At 39.6% G+C, this 24,106-nt stretch overlaps 1 long non-coding RNA gene across 5 annotated transcripts in view; it reads right to left on the reverse strand.

Annotated features, from left to right (window-relative positions):
* LOC112821565 (uncharacterized) overlaps nt 1-24,106 on the reverse strand; it is a 490,026-nt gene that overhangs the window by 295,951 nt on the left and 169,969 nt on the right. For all 5 annotated transcript variants that reach the window (XR_012379824.1, XR_012379825.1, XR_012379827.1 and 2 more), the window contains exon 5: nt 16,444-16,555. This is a non-coding gene — a long non-coding RNA (uncharacterized lncRNA). The remainder of the gene's footprint in view (nt 1-16,443; nt 16,556-24,106) is intronic.

Below are 24,106 nucleotides of genomic sequence, written 5' to 3' on the forward strand. Positions count from 1 at the left end.
CAATGAAAATGAAAACACAACTGTTCAAAATCTTTGGGATGCAGCAATGGCAGTCCTAAGACGAAAGTATATAGCAATACAAGCCTTTCTCAAGAACCAAGAAAGGTCTCAAATACACAACCTAACCCTACACCCAAAGGAGCTAGAGAAAAAACAGCAAATAAAGCCTAAACCCAGCAGGAGAAGAGAAATAATAAAGATCAGAGCAGAAATCAATGAAATAGAAACCAAAAGAACAGTAGAACAGATCAGCGAAACAAGGAGCTGGTTCTTTGAAAGAATTAACAAGATTGATAAACCCCGGGCCAGACTTATCAAAAAGAAAAGAGAAAGGACCCAAATCAACAACATCATGAATGAAAGAGGAGAGATCACAACCAACACCAAAGACATACAAACAATTATAAGAACATATTATGAGCAACTCTATGCCAGCAAATTAGATAACCTGGAAGAAATGGGTGCATTCCTAGAGATGTATCAACTACCAAAATTGAACCAGGAAGAAATGGAAAACCTGAACAGACCTATAACCACTAAGGAAATTGAAGCAGTCATCAAAAATCTCCCAACAAACAAAAGCCCAGGGCCAAATGGCTTCCCAGGGGAATTCTACCAAACATTTCAAGAAGAATTAATACCTATTCTCCTGAAACTGTTCCAAAAAATAGAAATGGAAGGAAAACGTCCAAACTCATTTTATGAGGCCAAGGCCAACATTATCTTGATCCCCAAACCAGACAAAGACCCCATCAAAAAGGAGAATTACAGGGGGCGGAGCAAGATGGCGGAGGAGTAGGAGACCTAGATTTCGTCTGGTCTCAGGAATTCAGCTGAATAGGGATCAAACCATTCTGAACACCTACGAACTCAACAGGAGACCGAAGAAGAGAGTAGCAACAACTCTCTGAACAGAAAAGTGACCACTTTCTGGAAGGTAGGACGTGCGGAGAAGTGAATCCGAGGCGATATTCGGGAGGATAGACGGCGGGGGAGGGGCCTCCGCCGGCCGCTTCTGGCAAGTGCTAGAGCCGCGGAGCACAAAATCGGACCTTTTAGAAGTTGGCTCCGTGGAGGGACGTCGCTGCAGTGGCTAAGCGGGGGGTGGAATCCTCCCGGGACAGTGTGGTCTCAGGACCCTCGGGGTCACAGAGAGACCGGGGGTGCCTGAGTGCGCCAGAGCTCCCAGGTATCGGAGCGGGGAAGCCGGCTGCAGAGACGGAGCAGAGTCGCGGGCTCTCAGCTCGGGGTTGCCATAGACTGTGACCCGCGGCCCAGTCGGGGCACGGCTCCTCCAGCAGGGACCCAGCAGGCGGCAGATCCGGGGAGACTCCCCTTCCTTCCCGGGGAGGAGCGGTGCGGGAACGCACTGCAGGGATCTGCTGGGTTTGGAGACTCTGCGCGGGGTCGGGTGCCAGAGATAGCAACGCTCGGTCACAGGCCGGGTGAGCACGGGGTGCGGCCGGAGACCGGGGACACGGAAGTGACTGCTTTTCTCTGGGGGCACACTGAGGAGCGGGGCCCCGAGTTCTCGGCTCCTCCGGGTAGAGATTGGGAGGCCACCATTTCTGCCCTGGTCCTCCAAGGCTGTACGGAGAGCTTGCAGGGAACAAAAGCTCCTGAGAGCAAACCGGAGCAGCTTCCTTAGCCCGGACCGACAAGGGCGGGGCAATTCCGCCTCCGGCAAAGACATTTGGAAACCACAGCAACAGGCCCCTCCCCCAGAAGATCAGCACAAACAGCCAGCAAGCCAAGACCAAGTTGATCGATCAAGGAGAACGGGAGAACTCCAGCGCTAGGGGAATACTGCACATAAATTTTTCATTTTTAGAGTCATATTTTATCCCTTCATAGTAGTTACCCTTATTTTTGGCATATATATATAAGTTGTTCTCTCTTTAAAATTTTGAGGTACATTTTCTTCTAACAGATCAAAATATACCCTAAATCACTAGTGTATGGCTTTGTTCTAGTCTCCTGCCTGATCACATTCTCTCCCTTTTTCCTTTTTTTTTTCTTTTCTTAAATCTTCTTTCTTTTTTCAAACAACTTATCTTACCAAGTCCTTTTATAAAACCTTTTATAATTTTCATCTTTACAGTCATCTTCCATCCCTTCATTGTATCAACCCTTATTTTGTACATATATGTCTTTCTTCCTTTAAAATTTTAGGAGGCACTTTTTTCTAACAGACCAAAATACGCCCAAAATCTAGTGTGTGGCACTGATCTATGCACTAGCCTGATCATATTTGATCATATTCTGCTATTTTTGTATTGTTTTGTTTTTGTTTTTATCTTTTTTTTTTCTTTTTTCTCTTTCTTTTTTCTTTCTTTCCCTTTCTTTTCCCCTGGTTTCAGGTCTTTTCTGATTTGTATACAGTATATTTGCTGGGGACGTTGTAAACCTGTTAGCATTTCGTTCTCTCATTCATCTATTCTCCTCTGGACAAAATGACAAGACGAAAGAAATCACCTCAGCAAAAAGAACAAGAGGTACTACCATCAGCCAGGGACCTACTCAATACAGACATTAGTATGATGTCGGACCTAGAGTTCAGAATCATGACTTTAAAGATACTAGCTGGGCTTGAAAAAAGCGTGGAAGTTATTAGAGAAACCCTTTCTGGAGAAATAAAAGAACTAAAATCTAACCAAATCGAAATCAAAAAGGCTATTGATGAGGTGCAATCAAAAATGGGGGCACTAACTGCTAGGATAAATGAGGCAGAAGAGAGAATCAGCGATATAGAAGACCAAATGATGGAAAATAAAGAGGCTGAGAAAAAGAGAGAGAAACAACTACAGGATCACGAGGGCAGAATTCGAGAGATAAGTGATACGATAAGACGAAACAACATTAGAATAATTGGGATCCCAGAAGAAGAAGAAGAGAGAGAGAGGGGGGCAGAAGGTATATTGGAGCAAATTATAGCAGAGAACTTCCCTAATGTGAGGAAGGAAACAGGCATTAAAATCCAGGAGGCACAGAGAACCCCTCTCAAAATCAATAAAAATAGGTCAACACCCCGACATCTAATAGTAAAACTTACGAGTCTCAGAGACAAAGAGAAAATCCTGAAAGCAGCTCGGGAGAAGAGATATGTAACCTACAATGGTAGAAACATTAGATTGGCAACAGACCTATCCACAGAGACGTGGCAGGCCAGAAAGGACTGGCAAGATATCTTCAGAGCACTAAACGAGAAAAATATGCAGCCAAGAATACTATATCCAGCTAGGCTATCACTGAAAATAGAAGGAGAGATAAAAAGCTTCCAGAACAAACAAAAACTAAAGGAATTTGCAAACACGAAACCAGCCCTCCAAGAAATATTGAGAGGGGTCCTCTAAGCAAAGAGAGAACCTAAAAGCAGCAAAGAGCAGAAACGAACACAGACAACAGACAGTTAACAGTCACCTTACAGGTAATACAATGGCACTAAATTCATACCTTTCAATAGTTACCCTGAATGTAAATGGGCTCAATGCCCCAATCAAAAGACACAGGCTATCAGATTGGATTAAAAAACAAGACCCATCAATATGCTGTCTGCAAGAGACTCATTTTAGACGCAAAGACACCCCCAGGTTGAAAGTGAGGGGGTGGAAAACCATTTACCATGCTAATGGACACCAAAAGAAAGCTGGGGTGGCAATCCTTATATCAGACAAACTAGATTTTAAAACAAAGACTGTAATAAGAGATGAGGAAGGACATTATATCCTACTTAAAGGGTCTATCCAACAAGAAGATCTAACAATTGTAAATATCTATGCCCCGAACATGGGAGCAGCCAATTATATAAGGCAATTAATAACAAAAGCAAAGAAACACATTGACAACAATACAATAATAGTGGGGGACTTTAACACCCCCCTGACTGAAATGGACAGATCATCTAAGCAAAAGATCAACAAGGAAATAAAGACTTTAAATGACACACTGGACCAAATGGACTTCACAGACATATTCAGAACATTCCATCCCAAAGCAACGGAATACACATTCTTCTCTAGTGCCCATGGAACATTCTCCAGAATTGATCACATCCTAGGTCACAAATCAGGTCTCAATCGGTACCAAAAGATTGGGATCATTCCCTGCATATTTTCAGACCACAATGCTTTGAAACTAGAACTCAACCACAAGAGGAAAGTCGGAAAGAACTCAAATACATGGAGGCTAAAGAGCATCCTACTAAAGAATGAATGGGTCAACCAAGAAATTAAAGAAGAATTTAAAAAATTCATGGAAACCAATGAAAATGAAAACACAACTGTTCAAAATCTTTGGGATACAGCAAAGGCAGTCCTGAGAGGAAAGTATATAGCAATACAAGCCTTTCTCAAGAAACAAGAAAGGTCTCAAATACACAACCTAACCCTACACCTAAAGGAGCTGGAGAAAGAACAGCAAATAAAGCCTAAACCCAGCAGGAGAAGAGAAATCATAAAGATCAGAGCAGAAATCAATGAACTAGAAACCAAAAGAACAGTAGAACAGATCAACGAAACTAGGAGCTGGTTCTTTGAAAGAATTAACAAGATTGATAAACCCCTGGCCAGACTGATCAAAAAGAAAAGAGAAATGACCCAAATCAACAAAATCATGAATGAAAGAGGAGAGATCACAACCAACACCAAAGAAATACAAACAATTATAAGAACATATTATGAGCAACTCTATGCCAGCAAATTAGAGAACCTGGAAGAAATGGGTGCATTCCTAGAGATGTATCAACTACCAAAATTGAACCAGGAAGAAATAGAAAACCTGAACAGACCTATAACCACTAAGGAAATTGAAACAGTCATCAAAAATCTCCCAAGAAACAAAAGCCCAGGGCCAGACGGCTTCCCGGGGGAATTCTATCAGACATTTCAAGAAGAATTAATACCTATTCTCCTGAAACTGTTCCAAAAAATAGAAATGGAAGGGAAACTTCCAAACTCATTTTATGAGGCCAGCATTACCTTGATCCCAAAACCAGACAAAGACCCCATCAAAAAAGAGAATTACAGACCAATATCCTTGATGAACATGGATGCAAAAATTCTCACCAAAATACTAGCCAATAGGATCCAACAGTACATTAAAAGGATTATTCACCACGACCAAGTGGGATTTATTCCTGGGCTGCAAGGCTGGTTCAACATCCACAAATCAATCAACGTGATACAATACATTAACAAAAGAAAGAACAAGAATCATATGATCCTCTCAATAGATGTAGAAAAAGCATTTGACAAAGTACAACATCCTTTCTTGATCAAAACTCTTCAGAGTATAGGGATAGAGGGTACATACCTCAATATCATAAAAGCCATCTATGAAAAACCTACAGCGAGTATCATTCTCAATGGGGAAAGGCTGAGAGCCTTTCCCCTAAGGTCAGGAACGCGGCAGAGATGTCCACTCTCACCACTGCTATTCAACATAGTATTAGAAGTCCTAGCCACAGCAATCAGACAACAAAAAGAAATCAAAGGCATCCAAATCGGCAAAGAGGAAGTCAAACTCTCACTCTTTGCAGATGATATGATACTGTACGTGGAAAACCCAAAAGACTCCACCCCAAAACTGCTAGAACTCATACAGGAATTCAGTCAAGTAGCAGGATATAAAATCAATGCACAGAAATCAGTGGCATTCCTATACACCAACAACAAGACAGAAGAGAGACAAATCAAGGAGTCGATCCCATTTACAATTGCACCCAAAACCATTAGATACCTAGGAATAAATCTAACCAAAGAGGCAAAGGATCTGTACTCAGAAAACTATAAAATACTCAGGAAAGAAATTGAAGAAGACACAAAGAAATGGAAAAACGTTCCATGCTCATGGATTGGGAGAATCAACATTGTGAAGATGTCAATGCTACCTAGAGCAATCTACACATTCAATGCAATCCCCATCAAAATACCATCCACTTTTTTCAAAGAAATGGAACAAATAATCCTAAAATATTTATGGAACCAGAAGAGACCCCGAATAGCCAGAGGAATACTGAAAAAGAAAAGCAAAGCTGGCGGCATCACAATTCCGGACTTCCAGCTCTATTACAAAGCTGTCATCATCAAGACAGTATGGTACTGGCACAAAAACAGACGCATAGATCAATGGAACAGAATCGAGAGCCCAGAAATGGACCCTCAACTCTATGGTCAACTTATTTTTGACAAAGCAGGAAAGAATGTCCAATGGCAAAAAGACAGTCTCTTCAACAAATGGTGTTGGGAAAATTGGACAGCCACATGCAGAAGAATGAAACTGGACCATTTCCTTACACCACACACAAGAATAGACTCCAAATGGTTGAAAGACCTAAACGTGAGACAGGAGTCCATCCAAATCCTAAAGGAGAACACAGGTAGCAACCTTTTCGACCTTAGCCGCAGCAACTTCTTCCTAGAAACATCGCCAAAGGCACGGGAAGCCAGGGCAAAAATGAACTATTGGGATTTCATCAAGATAAAAAGCTTTTGCACAGCAAAAGAAACAGTCCACAAAACCAAAAGACAACCGACAGAATGGGAGAAAATATTTGCAAACGACATATCAGATAAAGGGCTAGTATCCAAAATCTATAAAGAACTTATCAAACTCAACACCCAAAGAACAAATAATCCAATCAAGAAATGGGCAGAAGACATGAACAGACATTTCTCCAAAGAAGACATCCAAATGGCCAACAGGCACATGAAAAAGTGCTCAACATCACTCGGCATCAGGGAAATCCAAATCAAAACCTCAATGAGATACCACCTCACACCCGTCAGAATGGCTAAAATTAACAAGTCAGGGAACGACAGATGTTGGCGGGGATGTGGAGAAAGGGGAACCCTCCTACACTGTTGGTGGGAATGCAAGCTGGTGCAACCCCTCTGGAAAACAGTATGGAGGTTCCTCAAACAGTTGAAATTAGAGCTACCGTTCGATCCAGCAATTGCACTACTGGGTATTTACCACAAAGATACAAATGTAGGGACCCGAAGGGGTACGTGTACCCCAATGTTTATAGCAGCAATGTCCACAATAGCCAAACTGTGGAAAGAGCCAAGATGCCCATCGACAGATGAATGGATAAAGAAGAGGTGGTATATATACACAATGGAATATTATGCAGCCATCAAAAGGAATGAGATCTTGCCATTTGCAACGACGTGGATGGAACTGGAGGGTGTTATGCTGAGTGAAATAAGTCAATCAGAGAAAGACATGTATCACATGACCTCACTGATATGAGGAATTCTTAATCTCAGGAAACAAACTGAGTGTTACTGGAGTGGTTGGGGGTGGGAGGGATGGGATGGCTGGGTGATAGACATTGGGGAGGGTATGTGCTACGGTGAGCGCTGTGAATTGTGCAAGACTGTTGAATCACAGATCTGTACTTCTGAAACAAATAACGCAACATATTTTAAGAAAAAAGGAAAAGAAGAAGATAACAGGAGAGGAAGAAAAGGGGAGTATGTCAGAGGGGGAGACGAACCATGAGAGATGATGGACTCTGAAAAACTGAGGGTTCTAGAGGGTAGGGGGGTGGGGGGATGGGTTAGCCTGGTGATGGGTATTGAGGAGGGCACGTTTTGCATGGTGCACTGGGTGTTATGAACAAACAATGAATCATGGAACACTGCATCAAAAACTAATGATGTAATATATGGTGATTAACATAACAATAAAAAATTTAAAAAAAAAAAAAAGGAGAATTACAGACCAATATCCTCGATGAACATGAATGCAAAAATTCTCACCAATATACTAGCCAATAGGATCCAACAGTACATTAAAAGGATTATTCACCATGACCAAGTGGGATTTATCCCTGGGCTGCAAGGTTGGTTCAACATCTGCAAATCAATCAACGTGATACAATACATTAACAAAAGAAAAAACAAGAACCATATGATCCTCTCAATAGATGCAGAAAAAGCATTTGACAAAGGACGGCATCCTTTCTTGATCAAAACCCTTCAGAGTATAGGGATAGAGGGTTCATACCTCAATATCATAAAGGCCATCTATGAAAAACCCACAGCGAATATCATTCCCAATGTGGAAAAACTGAGAGCTTTCCCACGAAGGTCAGGAACACGGCAGGGATGTCCACTCTCACCACTGCTATTCAACATAGTATTAGAAGTCCTAGCCACAGCCATCAGACAACAAAAAGAAATCAAAGGCATCCAAATCAGCAAAGAGGAAGTCAAACTCTCACTCTTTGCAAATGAGATGATACTTTATGTGGAAAACCCAAAAGACTCCACCCCAAAACTGCTAGAACTCATACAGGAACTCAGTAAAGTGGCAGGATATAAAAATGCACAGAAATCAGTGTAATTCCTATACAGCAACAACAAGACAGAAGAAGGAGAAATTAAGGAGTTAATCCCATTTACAATTGCACCCAAAACCATATGATACCTAGGAATAAATCTAACCAAAGAGGCAAAGAATCTGTACTCAGAAAACTATAAAATACTCATGAAAGAAATTAAGGAAGACACAAAGAAATGGAAAAACATTCCATGCTCATGGATTGGAAGAACAAATATTGTGAAGATGTCAATGCTACCTAGAGCAATCTACACATTCAATGCAATCCCCATCAAAATACCATCCACTTTTTTCAAAGAAATGGAACAAATAATCCTAAAATTTGTGTAGAACCAGAAAAGACCCCAAATAGACAGAAGAATGTTGAAAAAGAAAAGCAAAGCTGGCGGTATCACAATTCCGGACTTCCAGCTCTATTACAAAGCTGTCATCATCAAGACAGTATGGTACTGGCACAAAAACAGACACATAGATCAATGGAACAGAATCGAGAGCCCAGAAATGGACCCTCAACTCTATGGTCAACTCATCTTTGACAAAGCAGGAAAGAATGTCCAATGGAAAAAAGACAGTCTCTTCAACAAATGGTGTTTGGAAAATTTCACAGCCACATGCAGCAGCCATTTCCTTACACCACACACAAAAATAGACTCCAAATGGTTGAAAGACCTAAATGTGAGACAGTAGTCCATCAAAATCCTAAAGGAGAACACAGGCAGCAACGTTTTTGACCTCAGCCGCAGCAACTTCTTCCTAGAAACATTGTCAAAGGCAAGGGAAGCAAGGTCAAAAATGAACTATTGGGACTTCAGCAAGATAAAAAGCTTTTGCACAGCAAAGGAAACAGTCCACAAAACCAAAAGACAACCGACAGAATGGGAGAAAATATTTGCAAATGACATATCAGATAAAGGGCTAGTATCCATAATCTATAAAGAACTTATCAAACTCAACACCCAAAGAACAAATGATCCAATCAAGAAATGGGCAGAAGACAGGAACAGACATTTTTCCAAAGAAGACATCCACATGGCCAAGAGACACATGAAAAAGTGCTCAACATCGCTCGGCATCAGGGAAATCCAAATCAAAACCTCAATGAGATATCACCTCACACCAATCTGAATGGCTAAAATTAACAAGTCAGGAAACAACAGATGTTGGTGGGAATGCGGAGAAACGGGAACCCTCCTACACTGTTGGTGGGAATGCAAGTTGGTACAGCCACTCTCGAAAACAGTATGGAGGTTCCTCAAAAAGTTGAAAATAGAGCTATCATATGATCCAGCAATTGCACTACTGGGTATTTACCCCAAAGATACAAATGTAGTGATCCAATGGGGTACATGCACCCCGATGTTTATGCAGCAATGTCCACAACAGCTAAACTATGGAAAGAGCCAAGATGTCCATTGACAGATGAATGGGTAAAGAAGATGTGCTATATATATACAATGGAATATTATGCAGCTATCAAAAGGAATGAAATCTTGCCATTTGCAACAACATGGATTGAACTGAAGGGTATTATGCTGAGTGAAATAAGTCAATCAGAGAAAGACATGTATCATATGACCTCACTGATATGAGGAATTCTTAATCTCAGGAAACAAACTGAGGGTTGCTGGAGTGGTGGGGGGTGGGAGGGATGGGGTGGCTGGGTGATAGACATTGGGGAGGGTATGTGCTATGGTGAGCACTGTGAATTGTGTAAGACTGTTGAATCACAGACCTGTACCTCTGAAACAAATAATACATTATATGTTAAAAAAAAAAAAAGAGAGAGAGAGAGAGAGAGAAGATAGCAGGAGGGGAAGAATGAAGGGGGGGGAATCGGAGGGAGAGATGAACCATGAGAGACTATGGACTCTGAAAAACTAAGGGTTCTAGAGGGGAGGGGGTAGGGGGATGGGTTAGCCTGGTGATGGGTATTAAAGAGGGCATGTTCTCCATAGAGTCCTGGGTGTTATACACAATGAATCATGGAACACTACATCAAAAACTCATGATGTAATGTATGGTGGTAACATAATAAAAAAAAAGAGAACTAAAAATAAATAAATAAATAAAATAAAACAAAATTGTTTGCCCTTTGGGGTGCTGGGTTAAGCATCTGCCTTCAGCTCAGGTCATGATTCCAGGGTCCTCAGATCAAGCCCCACATTGGGCTCCCTGCTTAGCAGGGAACCTGCTTTTCCCTCTCCCTCTGACTGCTGTTCCCCCTGCTTGTGCTCTCTCTCTCTCTGTCAAATAATAAAATAAAACAAATAAAATAAAATAAAATAATAAATAAATAATAAAATAAAGTAAATAAAATAAAATAAACTGGTTGCTCTTCAAAGGTGAATTTTCAAACAAGCTAATGGAGCTAAATCTTTAAGAGCCTTCCCATACACCAGTCTCTTCCAAGGTCCTGAAGGGACACTAGCAATGTGTTCACATGGTCATATTTTTGTAAAATTTGCAAAAGTAATACATTTTAGCTGAATTGATTAGGACTACTCTTTCTGCTTAGCCCCTGCCGCCCCCCCCCCCACAACCACCACCACCTGCCCCTCCTCCTTCATCACATCATATTTCTCTTCATGTTGGTTGGCACTGGAGTGGTCACAAGCATTTTTGGGAATCCAACCTGGAAAAATTAAGTTAGGAGGGTGCATTTGGTTTGGGTTTAGTGGGATATATATATCCCTATACAATTCATAGTCACTTCTATATATGGTTAATTTCAGTTCCTGTCTGGTTCTAGAAATATTCCTACTACCCTGTGTTGGCATGCACAAAGTTTCAAGGCCAAGGGTCCTATCACAATGCAATGTGTCTTATAGCATCCAGAACCAGAGTTGGTGGTAGACTGGAAGAGGGCCAGAACAGACGCAGGTTAGAAAGTTATGCCAGCAGCCCGAGAAAAGGTGTGTTCACTTGGACAAAGTGTTGGTGGAGAGCATGAAGAGAAGGGAACAAATTGAATACACATAGGAGACAAAATAAAGAATTCAATGATGGCTTAGACATGGACAGTGAAAGAGCCTAGGTTTCCGGCTCCCATAACCTGATAGTCAGGCAATTGCTTCCAAGCACAGTTTCAGAAATCTAAACTCCTTTCATTTTGGGGCTCCGTCATCTTCAAAAGGCTTCCAAGGTCACTGTGCTCCTCTACATCAAGAGATGGATCAATGACAGATAGAATGTGAGAACTTTTTATGGGGCAGGCCTGGAAGTGGCTTCCATCACCATGCTCCTCTTCCTTTAGAAAGCTGGGAAATAGAGTTTAGCTCTGTGTCCAGGTTTTAGCCTCAATGGGGAAGCTAGCAAACGAGTATATTCTTTATTCTAGGAATGGGAGTGTTCTACTGGAATAGAAAATAATTTTCTTTTCTTCTTTTCTTTGCGGGGGGAGTGTGCTAGCCAGGGTTGAGGGGAGAGGAGGGCCACAGAGAAAGAGGGGGAGAGAGAGAATCTTAAGTAGGCTCCATGCTTAAGCGTGGAGCAGGGCTCAATCTCATGACCCTGAGATCATGACCTGAGCTGAAATAAAGAGTCAGATGCTTAACCAACTGAGCCACCCAGGTGCCCGCTGAGAATAATTTTCTCTCAGATTTACTTTTAGCTTCACTTGGAGCTTCACTTATTTTCTCTATATCCCTTCTCTCTTTTTTTAATTTTTAACAGCTTTATTGATATAATTCATATATCATACAAGTCATCTGTTTAAAGTATACAATTCACTAGCTTTTAGTATATTCATAGATATGTGCAACCATCATCACAGTCAATTTTACATTTTCACCTGCTCAAATAGAAACCTTATATCCTTTAGCTGTCATCTTCTTATCCTCTCCTCTACGCCCACCCCCCAGGTCTAAATGATCACTAATCTACTTTCTATCTCTATTAATTTCCCTATTCTGGGCATTTAATATGAATGGAATTATATAATTTTTTAAGATTCATATCTGTTGTAGCATGTGGCAGTTTTCCATTCTTTTTTTGGCCAAATAATATTCCATCCTGTGGCTACACCACATTTTGTTTATCTGTTCTTCAGTTGATGGACTTCTGGGTTGTTTCCACTTTTTGGTTATTACAAATAATGATGCTATAAACATTTGTGTACAAGTTTTTGTGTAGGCATATGTTTTCATGTCTCCTGGAGGTAGTGTCTCCTTTAACCCTCCCAGTACTCCTATGACCTGTTATTATTATCCCTGCCCCTTTTTTTGAGAGAGAGACAGCATGAGCAGGGGAAGGGGCAGAGGGAGAGACAGAATCCTAAGCAGGCTCCATGCCCAGCACAGGGATTGATCCACAACCCTGAGACCATGACCTGAGCAGAAACCAAGAGTCAGACGCTTAGACTGAGCCCCCAGGCATCCCTGTTATCTCCTTTTGCACAACTGGAAACTGAGAACTGTGAGGTTAGGTTACTTGTCCAAAGTCTCATGACCTGTATAAGGCAGAGCCAGGCCATAAACCCAGGCAGTCCGATTCAAATTTGCCATGCTACTTCTCTCTAGATCAGCTCTTCTCAGATGGTCTCTAAGCTTTCCTTTTAAGGATATCTAAGAAATTGTACAAAAGTAATAACTACCGTTTAATATGCCCACCCCCCTCCAGCCATTTACCTGTCATCTCACTAAATGCTACACATATTTCCTAAAGTACATCCAGAAAATATAAATCTTACAAATGTAATAGCCTGCATAGAATTAGCACCACTTGCCTATTTTACATTATTTTTTGAGTCACATTTTCTCACTTTGCCCCAAATTACACTTATCTTTCTTTTTTTCTCTTCAAATTTTTATTTAAATTCTAGTTATTATCCTTCTAATACACAGTGTAGGTTGATGTTTGGAATGGCAAAGACCATCCCCAGACCATCTATTAACTGATACTCTTGAGGTAGATCCCCTCCCCCCTTAAATTTTCTTTGGAATGAAATCAATATTGCATGAAATCATATTGTTTGTTCCCTCCTTCCCACACTTCCTCTAGGTTAAAATTGAATTCTTTGAGATTAAGATTTTTTTGTGTGTGGCTTTAACATTAGCTTCACATGCCCTTGCATAAGCCCAACAATTGCTTGTTGACCCATTTTAACCTCTTTTGAGTGTCATCTTCAAAGTGTACCTGTCCTTGACAATGAAAGAGACCTCCCTATTGTCCTTCTACACAATCTTTAGCATGGAGCTAAATGGCTTTCAGTTGGAGGAGTTGATCAGATGAAGGAGACAAAGTAAGCTCTTGTTCCTGAGTGACTTTGCTAAAGTTTCCATTTTCTCTCTTAGAATGGTGCATTTCTATACAAGATGATGGACATTTTGACAGGTGCAATGTGCTTTGAACTATTGTGTCTGATAATTCTTTTGTCTTGGGTTTTCTTAGCAGAGTGGTATATCTTAGGATGCTGATATGCATATTGTTTGCTTTTTGTTTAATGTGGTGAAGCCTTCCTTCTTGCTTTCCCTCCATCTTGCTCTTTAGGTCCTTTGTATGCATATCACTAACCCAGGTGGGAAGGCAGGCATTGGTGCAGGAAACTCTCCCTTAACCTACCCCATCCTTTTTTTTCCCTCTCAAAACTCTATATCCCTTTTCTTTAGTGTACTTCTTATGTTCAGGGATAAGTAGAATCCTTAAGTAGTTCCACATTTCCATTTATTTATTTTTAATGAGGGCAGGTTTTCAATACTATTTATTAATTCAATAAATATGTAAGTGTCTACAATTGTCTCAGCCTAGTTGTTTACTTCTTGTCCAAGGATGACAGAAAGAAAGAATACTATCCTTTTACTCTTTAAGAAAAAGGTATTCAAACTGAGTTTTAAATTTATAAAAAAAGTTTATGCACAAATATGTTTACTTTAGTGTTATTTCTAATAAATGAAAAGAGTTTAAATGCACAATAATGGAGAAATGGCTAAGTTAAAATTATGGCACATCTATACTGTAGAATATTATTCAGTGATTAAAATGTTTATAAAGAGATTGATATGGAGTGGGGGATGTTTATGATATAGTGTTAAGTGGAAAATACAGAAGGTACTGTCTCAATCACATAAATATATGTATGGGAAAAAAAAGGTATGCCAAAATGTCAACTATAGTTATTTCTGGGATAGGAATGAAAGAACATTGTATTCCCCTATCTATGCTTTCCTATATCTGTAATTTATTACCTTTTTTACAATGAGTTTCATGTCAGATTAAGAAGTTCTTTTTTAAAAATTCAGAGCAAACTCAAGGAAGCCATGGGAGACTTGGAAATATGATAGATAATTACAGCCAGGCATTAAACTAAAGCTAGAGGCTAAGTCCCAAATCTGGGAGTGGGTTACCAGAATCTTCCATATGAGTGCTTGTTCAGGTAGTGTTTTGGTACAGAGTCCACCAGTCCCATTAACTGAGAACTTCAACATCTTAGTGTCCTATATGGAGTCCATGGGATGGGTGCAGCAATGCTGACCTGGTAGGACAAAGCCAAAACACAGAACTCAGGACAGAGAGTCAGGCCTGGATAGATGAGATGGTATAACAAAGCCAAACTTTCTGGAAATGGAGTATCAGTGGAAAAGTCCAGACTTTGGCTACCACAACAGCAGAGTAAGAGCTGCCAGACATCAAATAAGTAGATGCAAGAGGAAAAAGCTGCTGGAGCAGTATGGATTCAAACATTTTAAGTGAAGTTCGGAAGCAAGGATTCAGGTATTGGGCAGTTCACATTAATCTCCCAAAATGGGATTTAGGCTAGTACCTCAGTTGAAAATCTAAGGCGTGACTTTAAACATCTCCAAGGTATAGCTTTGTGTCAGCAAATCTGTTTTAGCCTTTTCCAAGAAAGGTATTTTTTTTTATGCCTAGGTTATTTAAATAGTAATAATGAGAGTGAAAATTTACTAAGTACCTATTATATGCCATACACTGTGGCCTCATGCTGTGCTAGACATTTGATGTGCTTTACAAATATTACCTCATTTTATGATATGGGCTTTTCCATCCCATTTGAAAGAGGAAGCAATTGAGCCTCAGAGAAATAAGAAACAGATGTCACACAAGTAGAAAGTGGCAGAGCAAGGTCTACAACCCAGGTCAATTTGACTCCAAAGCCTATAGTCTAACCACCTCATTACTGATCAGTGGCTAATTCTGTGTGGCCATTTGTATTTTCTCTGCTTCTTTCTAGAAAAATCTGTCAGTAAGCCAAAAATCCTGTCTACCAGGGATGAGACTAATAGATACCATGGATAAGCAAATTGCATCAAGACCTTTGGTGCCTATTAAAGGAATATTACTAATAAAAAATTATTACATATTGAAAGTTATTAAGAGAATAGATCTTAAAAGTTTTCACCACAAGAGAAAAAAATCTGTAACTGTGTATGGTGATAGATGTTGACTAGACTTCTTGTGATCGTTTCACAATATATACAATCATCAAATCATTATGCTATACACCTGAAAACAATATAATTCTATATGTCAATTATACTTCAATTAAAAAATACTATTTATGAGAGTTAATTTAGGAAACAAGGAAGTCTTAGTACCCTTAAAATCACACCATGGGTCTGGAGATGACTCTTCCACATCTCTCGCCAAGGTAAATAGGGAAGAAATGAAAAGTTCCTAAAAAGGAAGTCTAAGGTAGCTGTGAAAATTAGTCTGGATTCACTAAGGATCTAAATGGAGTAAGTAATGCATTAAACAAATAAGATTTCTAATTAAAATTGAAAACACAACACACACAACTTTTATGTGATTCTTTGGATCACTGAACTGTACCCCCTTTAGACCAAGCGTCTAAAGGACACCATTAAATATATAAGTATAAAAAAATCTTTACAGTGCAGTAAACATTTCTGTGGACTGAAGAATAAAATCAATTGTGCAAAGTTGAACAATAGATAAAAAGAGTAAATACTCCTTTGTTTCTTAGAAATTAACGTAGAGGTGTTGAATATCAGTTGCAACTTAATAACGTGCTCAGGTGCTTTGTTTTTTAATCACTCAAGATTTGACATGTTTTCTTCTGTTGAGTGAAAGTTCATGCAATTAGCTGTACAAAAAGCTACAGACATACCTAGGTTACTTTACCTTAACAGAAGTAACTGTTCGCACATCAAAGACATACTCTCCATCACTCATTCTAAATCTAGCAGGCCATTCCAAAAGTAACCATGTGGCTTCAACAAACATCATTCATTTCCTGTTTAAAAAAAAAAAAAGAGTTAGTGCCTTCAGCAGTAATTCTCATCCGTTTCCTAAGAGATGTTTCAAATACTCTGTGATGAAATTATGCAAAGAAAATAGGAAATAAGTGATTCTGTGAATGTCACAAAATGGCAATGGGGAAGTGTCATTGCAGCCTTGATCACCTTGGAAGAAGGTGAAATTTTTAAACATCTTTTCAAAGACACCAAATAAATTTCTGTTTTGTTTTATTTTTTAATGGTTCAAGTGCCAATCTGAAGATTCCATTTTGAAGTTATAGCATTGATATCAAGATATCCTTTTTATTCTATGAGTGTACTTAGAAGAGGGTGGGGCAAGTTTCAATGTCAAATAAACCGAAGTAGAGGATAAATAAAAAACAAGAAATGAAAAATGTTGTAATACAAAGCTATTTAGCTCTGCCAGATGCTTCTGTAACAAACAAGGGATCCCAGCAAGTCAAATGCATGCCGTATTGTCTTCCCAATAGCTTCAGTAACAAGCTATTTGATGTGGAAGCAAACTTGGGCCCAGCTCTTGACAGTTTTATAGCCTTTGGTCAAAGTTTTCAACAGTGTTTGGGGCAGGCATGACTAGGCAGCTAGATTACACATACTGACTTTCCACTTGCAGATACACAATATTTACTTTTCAGGGTGAGCCAGTACACCAGCTGACCAATTAGGCCACAGATTCTTTGCACTTCATGAAAGCTAAGCAAAGACTGTGAATATAAAAGCCACAGAAATACCTGCAGGCTGGCCTTTCCTTTAATGTGTCCTCATATAATCTCCATAAAAAAGAATGCCAATGACCAGTAGTCTTCTACATCAGAGCCACTTAAGTGTAAAAAAACACAGAGAGTATCTCTCAAGTGGAAAGTTCTAGTTCTGTGGTTTATGAACACCTACATTCAGCAGTAGATAGAACCAAACTTTAGAACAAAGACAAAGTTTTACAAGAAATATGAATTCCTAGGTAACCTGGTGGCTCTGCTGGTTGAGCATCCGACTCTCAGTTTTGGTTCAGGTCATGATCTTATGGGTCGTGGGATCCAGCCCCACGTTGGGCTCTGTGCTTAGCAGGGAGTCTGCTTGCAGATTCTCTCCCTCTGCTCTTGCCCCCACTCACTCACTCTCTCTCTCTCAAATAATTAAATAAATCTTAAAAAAAAGAATCTGAATTCCTCTAACCTCCCTGTCATTCAGCCTATAATTCAAGTCCTTCCACAATCAATAGTATAATTTTTAAATCAGTATTTCCTTCAATGAATCCTTTCTTCTAGCCAAAGTGATCTTTTTACGGTACCGTGAACACATGGTATACATTCCTACCTCTCTGCCTCTACTCAAACCATTGCCCCCCACCTAGAATGTTATCATTCCTCCTCCCTCTCTCCCACACCTCCATTTACCAACTCAAAAACCCAGCTCCTCCATGATGACTTCTTGGCCATAGGGATTTCTCTCTTCTCTGATCTCCCTTAGCATTAACTGTTTATCTATTCATTTAATACTTATACTGCTGCATGACCATCCTCATATCATTATAAAACCTTTTATTTTAGTGTGTTTTGTGCTCCCAAAAAAGTTTCCAGTCATCTGTAGGCTGCTTCTACTTGAGTGGCTGCCATCCCGCAAATTCAACAGACCTACCACCAAGCCTATATTCTTCTTAAGCTTCTATTACCAGCACCACTATTCTTACATTTCAGCTAGGCTCAAAACTTAAGATTCACCCTTGAGTCTCCTTCCTCTTCCATACTTCCCATATTAAACCAGTCACCATCTCTTAAAACCAACCACTTGCCTTTCCCATTTCCAATGCCAACTCCATTGCTCAGGCCTTTATTTCCTCACTTGGGCTATTTGAAAAGATTCCCACTGTCTTCTCTGTCTCCAGTTTCTCCATCTTCAGTCCAATCTAAACACCTCAGCCAGATTAATCTTCTTACATGTAGCTCTGAATCACATTACTATTCTGAGAAAATGCCTTCAATGGCATCTCAAGGCCTACCAAATAAAGTATAAATTCCTCAGTCTGGCATTAGCTAGGCATAGTGTCATGGATGCTGTGGTGTGCCACTCAGATCCCCCTTCAGTAGTACCAAAGCATGCATTCCCCCAGATGCTAGCAGTGTTGGCTTCTGACAAGTCATAGTTTAATTCTTCCCCAGAAATTGCCATTGACCAAAAGGAACTGTTTGGCCCAAGGTTTGCTTTCTCCCCAGAGGCAAACCACATTTAATAACTGATTACTATGGGAAGACAAAGCCCAACCCCCTTGTCTCAATTCAGGACAATTTTTCACAGTTACACTAACTCCTATATGCCATTTGGGATTAGATGAGGGCTCTGTTGCAACTTCATTTCAACTCAACTTGTGCCTCTGCCCTATCCTGCTTCCCTAACTTCCTCACAAGGGTTGACCCTTCTTGCACTGGAGTCTTTATTTCAGAATTTGTGTTCAAGGAACCCAACCTAAGACACCCAGCCATCTTTCTTTCATATCTTTCACTCTTGTCCTTCCTATATCCTACATTACAGTCAAACAGTGATCTGCCATTCCTTAAAGATACCTCATACATCACCACTTATTCATAAAAAAAAAAAATCTACTGAATATCTAAAATGTTCCAGACTCTATAAGAGGTATTTACTGACCTTAAGAGATATAGACAAGTAAACAAGCCATTAGAATCAGTGTGAACAGTGATTTCCCAGCAAAGACCACAAAAACAGCAAGGGAGAAGCATGTGCTAGATAGGAAACATCATGCACAAGGTCCTAGAGATAAGAAAACTCACCTGGTGAGTCAGTGAACTGCAAGTGCACTTCAAAATGGCTGAAGCTCAGGGAGCTTGAGCGGTGGTGGCAAGAGAAGAGGCAAGAGATGTCAGCAAGGCCAGGACAAGAAAGGCGAGTAGCCTTATTTAAAACCTGGACACTATCCTTAGGGCAAATAGAAGCTATTAGAGGACTTTAAGGAAAAAAATCACAATGATCATATTTGTGCTTTAGAAAGGTTTATCTGGCAACACTGTAGAGAAAGAATTAGCTGGAGGAAAAATCAAAGGTAGATGCTACTGCAGTCATTCAAGCAAAAGATGATGGTGAACTGACCCAAGGAGGTGGCAGTGGAGATGGAGAGACCTGGGCAGATTTAGGAAATATTAATAAACTACAATATAAAGGGCATGATGGTTAACCATATGGAGAGTGATAGGAAGGGAGGAATCAAAGATTGTGTTTCTGACTTAAATAACTGGATGTATATTATCCACTGAGATAGGACACACTGAGGGATGCAGAAGTGGGGAGAAAGATGGTGAACTTGGTTTTGGCCATGCTAGACATAAGGTATTTAAGTAAGAGTTGGATATGTGGGTGTGCACAGCAAATATATAGGTCCAACTTTAAGAGAGCAACCTGGCTAGAGGCACAGGCCAGGCATCATGAACATCTATATGGTTATAGAAACCTGGGGATGAGATTGAAAAGAGCTGTTAGACTAACAGAAGAAAACCTAGTAAAATGTGATATCACAGAAGCCAAGAGAATCCTTCAAGATGAAGCAAGTGGTCAAAGGCATCAAATACTACTCACGCCAAATAAAATAAGGACCAAAAACTGCGTCCACTGATTAGAAACATCTCTGTGCCTTTGCTCAAACTATCCCAACAACCAAAGAGCATAGAAATGTTTTCCATCTTTCAAGGATCAGCTCAAATTGCCTCACATTTGCACAGTGATTTACTGAACATCATCACATGTTACCTCATTCACTGACTAAAATTTTGAGAGTTAAAACTATCTCATATATCTTGACTTCCTCCTCAGCTCATTAAAATGTGGATGCTGTAGGTTCAAGAAAGGAACCAAATTTGCAGAGAAAATTTCATTGCAGAGAATGTATGGATGGGATGAGCTGGTTCACAGGTTGCAACTATTGCATGTCCCTGTCAGGAAGATGGTACAACCAAGCCCATGTCCACGTAGGAAGAGTCATGAAGAAATGCCCTTTTTTGTTTAGAAAAGAACATGAGACAGTCTTCAACCTTATATTCAAACTTAGTGAATGAAATGAGGTGACAAGGCCATCCTACATTTTCACTGTGACATTAACCTCTTGGACCATCTTAGAGCTAGATCTGGAGCAAAATGCCCATATCTGGACCCTGACTGACACCCCAAAGAGAGGCCATGAGCAGCCACTGATAAAGCAGGCATTCATTCTCGGACTGTTCATTTTTCTGGAGTGTAAACATCTAAAAAGGAAGGCCCATTTGAATAGGTACAACTGCCAACTTCACTTACCCCTTCATATTTAATTAGCCTATTTTGTTTTATGGGTGCTTCAAAATTGCTGACAGAGAAGAGGCAGCTATGAATGGAAAACATGAAGCAACTCGCTGAGCCCTCATTGTGAGCTTGATAGCCTGCCTCATCGTGCCCTCACAGACCTACATTTCCATGATTCCTTTAATTCTCTTCAAATGCAAAGAGAATTCTCGCTCTCCTCCACAGTGGTAACATGAAAGAATATTTCAAAGCAGCTTGAGGAAGATGCAGGCACCAACACAGTAACTGTTAACATGGTAATAAGTGGTACATTTTTGGAGACATTCAGCCCAGATCTTCAAAATTCACTGCACGGCTACAGGGCCAGGAATCAATCTGCCCTTTCCCTCTCCTTGCCTAAGCAACATTCCTCTTAGGTTCTCAAGAGGCCCTGGCATTTAGAACATTAGCAAATATTGACTCAATGCCCAGAAGAGTAACTTGAAAATGGTGGGTCCTTGATGGTGGTGACACTCAACAATGGTAACAAATAGCCCTTTAAGCATAGATTTTTATAAATGGAGAGAAGACAGAGTAGTGAAGATGAAAGTTAAAGGTAAAAATTTCCAACAGCTTCTATCTGGAATATGTTACTTAAAGAAACTTCAGCTCAGGCAGACAGCCTCTCCTTTGCTGTCCTACCTGCTGTTCCCTTGCGGTGTATTCAATAAACTTCTATCTCCTGAAAGAAAGAGAGAGAGAGAGAAAGAAAGGAAAGAAACTTCAGCTCATTAAGGGGCTAGTAAATGCCTATCAACATTAAGCACTGAAAGAATTTGGGTGATCCCCTCTTTACATCATCATTTTGTTATCTAGCACTGCTTCCATATTAATAGTCATACAATATTGCATACTTCAATTCTGGATGCTTTTACCCCTTATACTGTGGTTTCCACTGACAAGCCTGAGTGGGTTAAAAACAGATGATCCACTCTACACTGGACCATCTTATAAGTGTCCAAGGATGCAAGGCATCATTAAAATGATGTGTAAGGAGAGCATTTCAGACAAGAGGAAGAGTATTACAGATTTGAATCTTAGGAAGGAAATTAGGGAGTTACTCCAATGCCAGCATTTTACATGACTGAAAAAACATTTTAAACAAGCCAAGACATGAGAGAAAGTGCCTTACCAAGGTCACATAGTTATAAATACCTTCTCATAATTAGTTTTATTCTCTGTGTGTTCCTACTGTTTTATGCCTGCAATATTAGATTCATATCACAATATAATAGTATGCTATATTTTTTAATCTTAGTGACCGACCACACATACACACACACACACACACAACCCACAGCTGTCTAGAACTCCTTCATGAAGTTCATTTAGACATAGAAAATGATTTAGGTAGGAAAGAACATTCTCCAAACACCAACTATATATTAAATTGAGAAGAAGTCTATTTGTAATAGGCCAGAAAATTCTCTCCTGAAGCTAATAATAACAGGTAGGATTTTTAGATCCTTTGAATTCATAATAATAATAATAATAATAATAACCGGTACAATTTTTTAGATGCATTAACACATTTAATCCTGACAACAATGCTATGAGGTAGGACTATTATGATCCCCATTTTAGAAGTGAAGAAGCCAGGGCTGGAAGAGGTTAAGTAATTTTCCCAATTGTTCACAGGTCCTATAGCCAATAAATGAGAAAGCAAGAATTTCTAAGCCTTAACTGTCAGGCTCCAGAGTCTGCCCTTTTAACTGTTATATCATATTGACTAGGCTTAATATACACAACCATAAACAACATGCATGAGACTGATTGGCAAGTGATTTCCCAGAGCTTAAAAATAAGAGTTTCATGCTATGGGGCTCCTGGGTGGCTCAGTCAGTTAAGCCACTGCCTTCAGCCCAGGTCATGATCCCAGGGTCCTGGGATCAAGCCATGCATCAGGCTCCTTGCTCAGCAGGGAGCCTGCTTCTCCCTCTCCTCCCCACTCTTGCTCTTTCTCGCTATCTCTGTCAGTGTCTCTTTCTCTCAAATAAGTAAATAAAATCTTCAAAAAAAATAAGAGTTTCATCCTATACACAAAATTTTAGATTTTTCTTTTTTTTTAATTTCTATTTATTTATTTGCTACAGAGAGAGAAGAAAAAAAACGAGCAGAAGGGAGGGACAGGGGGAGAAGCAGACTCCCTGCTGAGAAAGGAGCCCAACATGGGGCTTGATCCCAGGACCCTGAGATCAGGACCTCAGCTAAAGGCAGATTCTTAACTGACTGAGCCACCCAGGGGCCCTAAGTTTTTTTCTTTTTTTTTATAGTATGTCTTGGAACTATTGAGCTTAAACAGTAGAATAATTCAACACTCATAATTCTCATGCTGCCCTTTCCACATTTATTTTCACCAGATAATTTTTATAACAAATTAATGTAAGACTGCATCCAGTTTAAGAACTATAGTTATGCACTTATTTTAATATTTTTCAAGAAATTTAATTTTTTTTCTCTAGAAGATTGCTCTTTTTGATGAAACGTTTAGCATCTCTATTTTTTAGTCATCATTTATCACTTTCTCCAGTTAGTTCTCATAAATTATCAGTGGAAATTATACTTGGTTTGGGAACAACCCACAAAGATTACAAATGGGGTTACTTTCCTTTAAGGGTAAATGAAAAATTCCAATAACTACTACACATTTTGCCAATGGGAAATTGACTATAACCTCAAGTGAACCCTTTTTGAAATAGAATCTGAATTTTTTTTGAATGATCACAATAAGCAACAGCTTCTTGTATTTTAAGCTGCTCAAAATTTTCTAAACTGTCAAATTATAAATCACTGTCATAAATTGCAAATTAAATTCACTACCAACTTACAAAATAATGTAATCAAGTAATTATAATTCAACAGAATTTATTAAGTGACTACAATATGAACTAAATAATCAGTAGCCATCTCAAACAGGTATCCATATTATTTATAGGCAGAAATAAAAGGGTTATTTATTGACTAAATGTGAAAGATAACCTTTTCTTAGCTCTTCCTTTCCAAGTAGCATATTGACCCCAACAGTTAGTTTTTCACTTATCTTCCAAATAAGATAAAGTAAAAATTTGATTTGAAAAGAATGAAAACTAAGCATACTTATCATGAACAGGACCTCGTATTAAATGCTGATAAGATATACCTAAAAATGCAAAAATAATAAGTCCAGAATAATTTTATCCACTCTTTGATCTTATCATTTTCACTCT

The sequence above is a fragment of the Callorhinus ursinus genome, unplaced genomic scaffold, assembly GCF_003265705.2.
Source record: "Callorhinus ursinus isolate GAN/ISIS: 27379988/994484 unplaced genomic scaffold, GSC_fseal_2.0 scaffold10, whole genome shotgun sequence".
In the NCBI taxonomy this organism is placed as follows: Eukaryota; Metazoa; Chordata; class Mammalia; order Carnivora; family Otariidae; genus Callorhinus; species Callorhinus ursinus.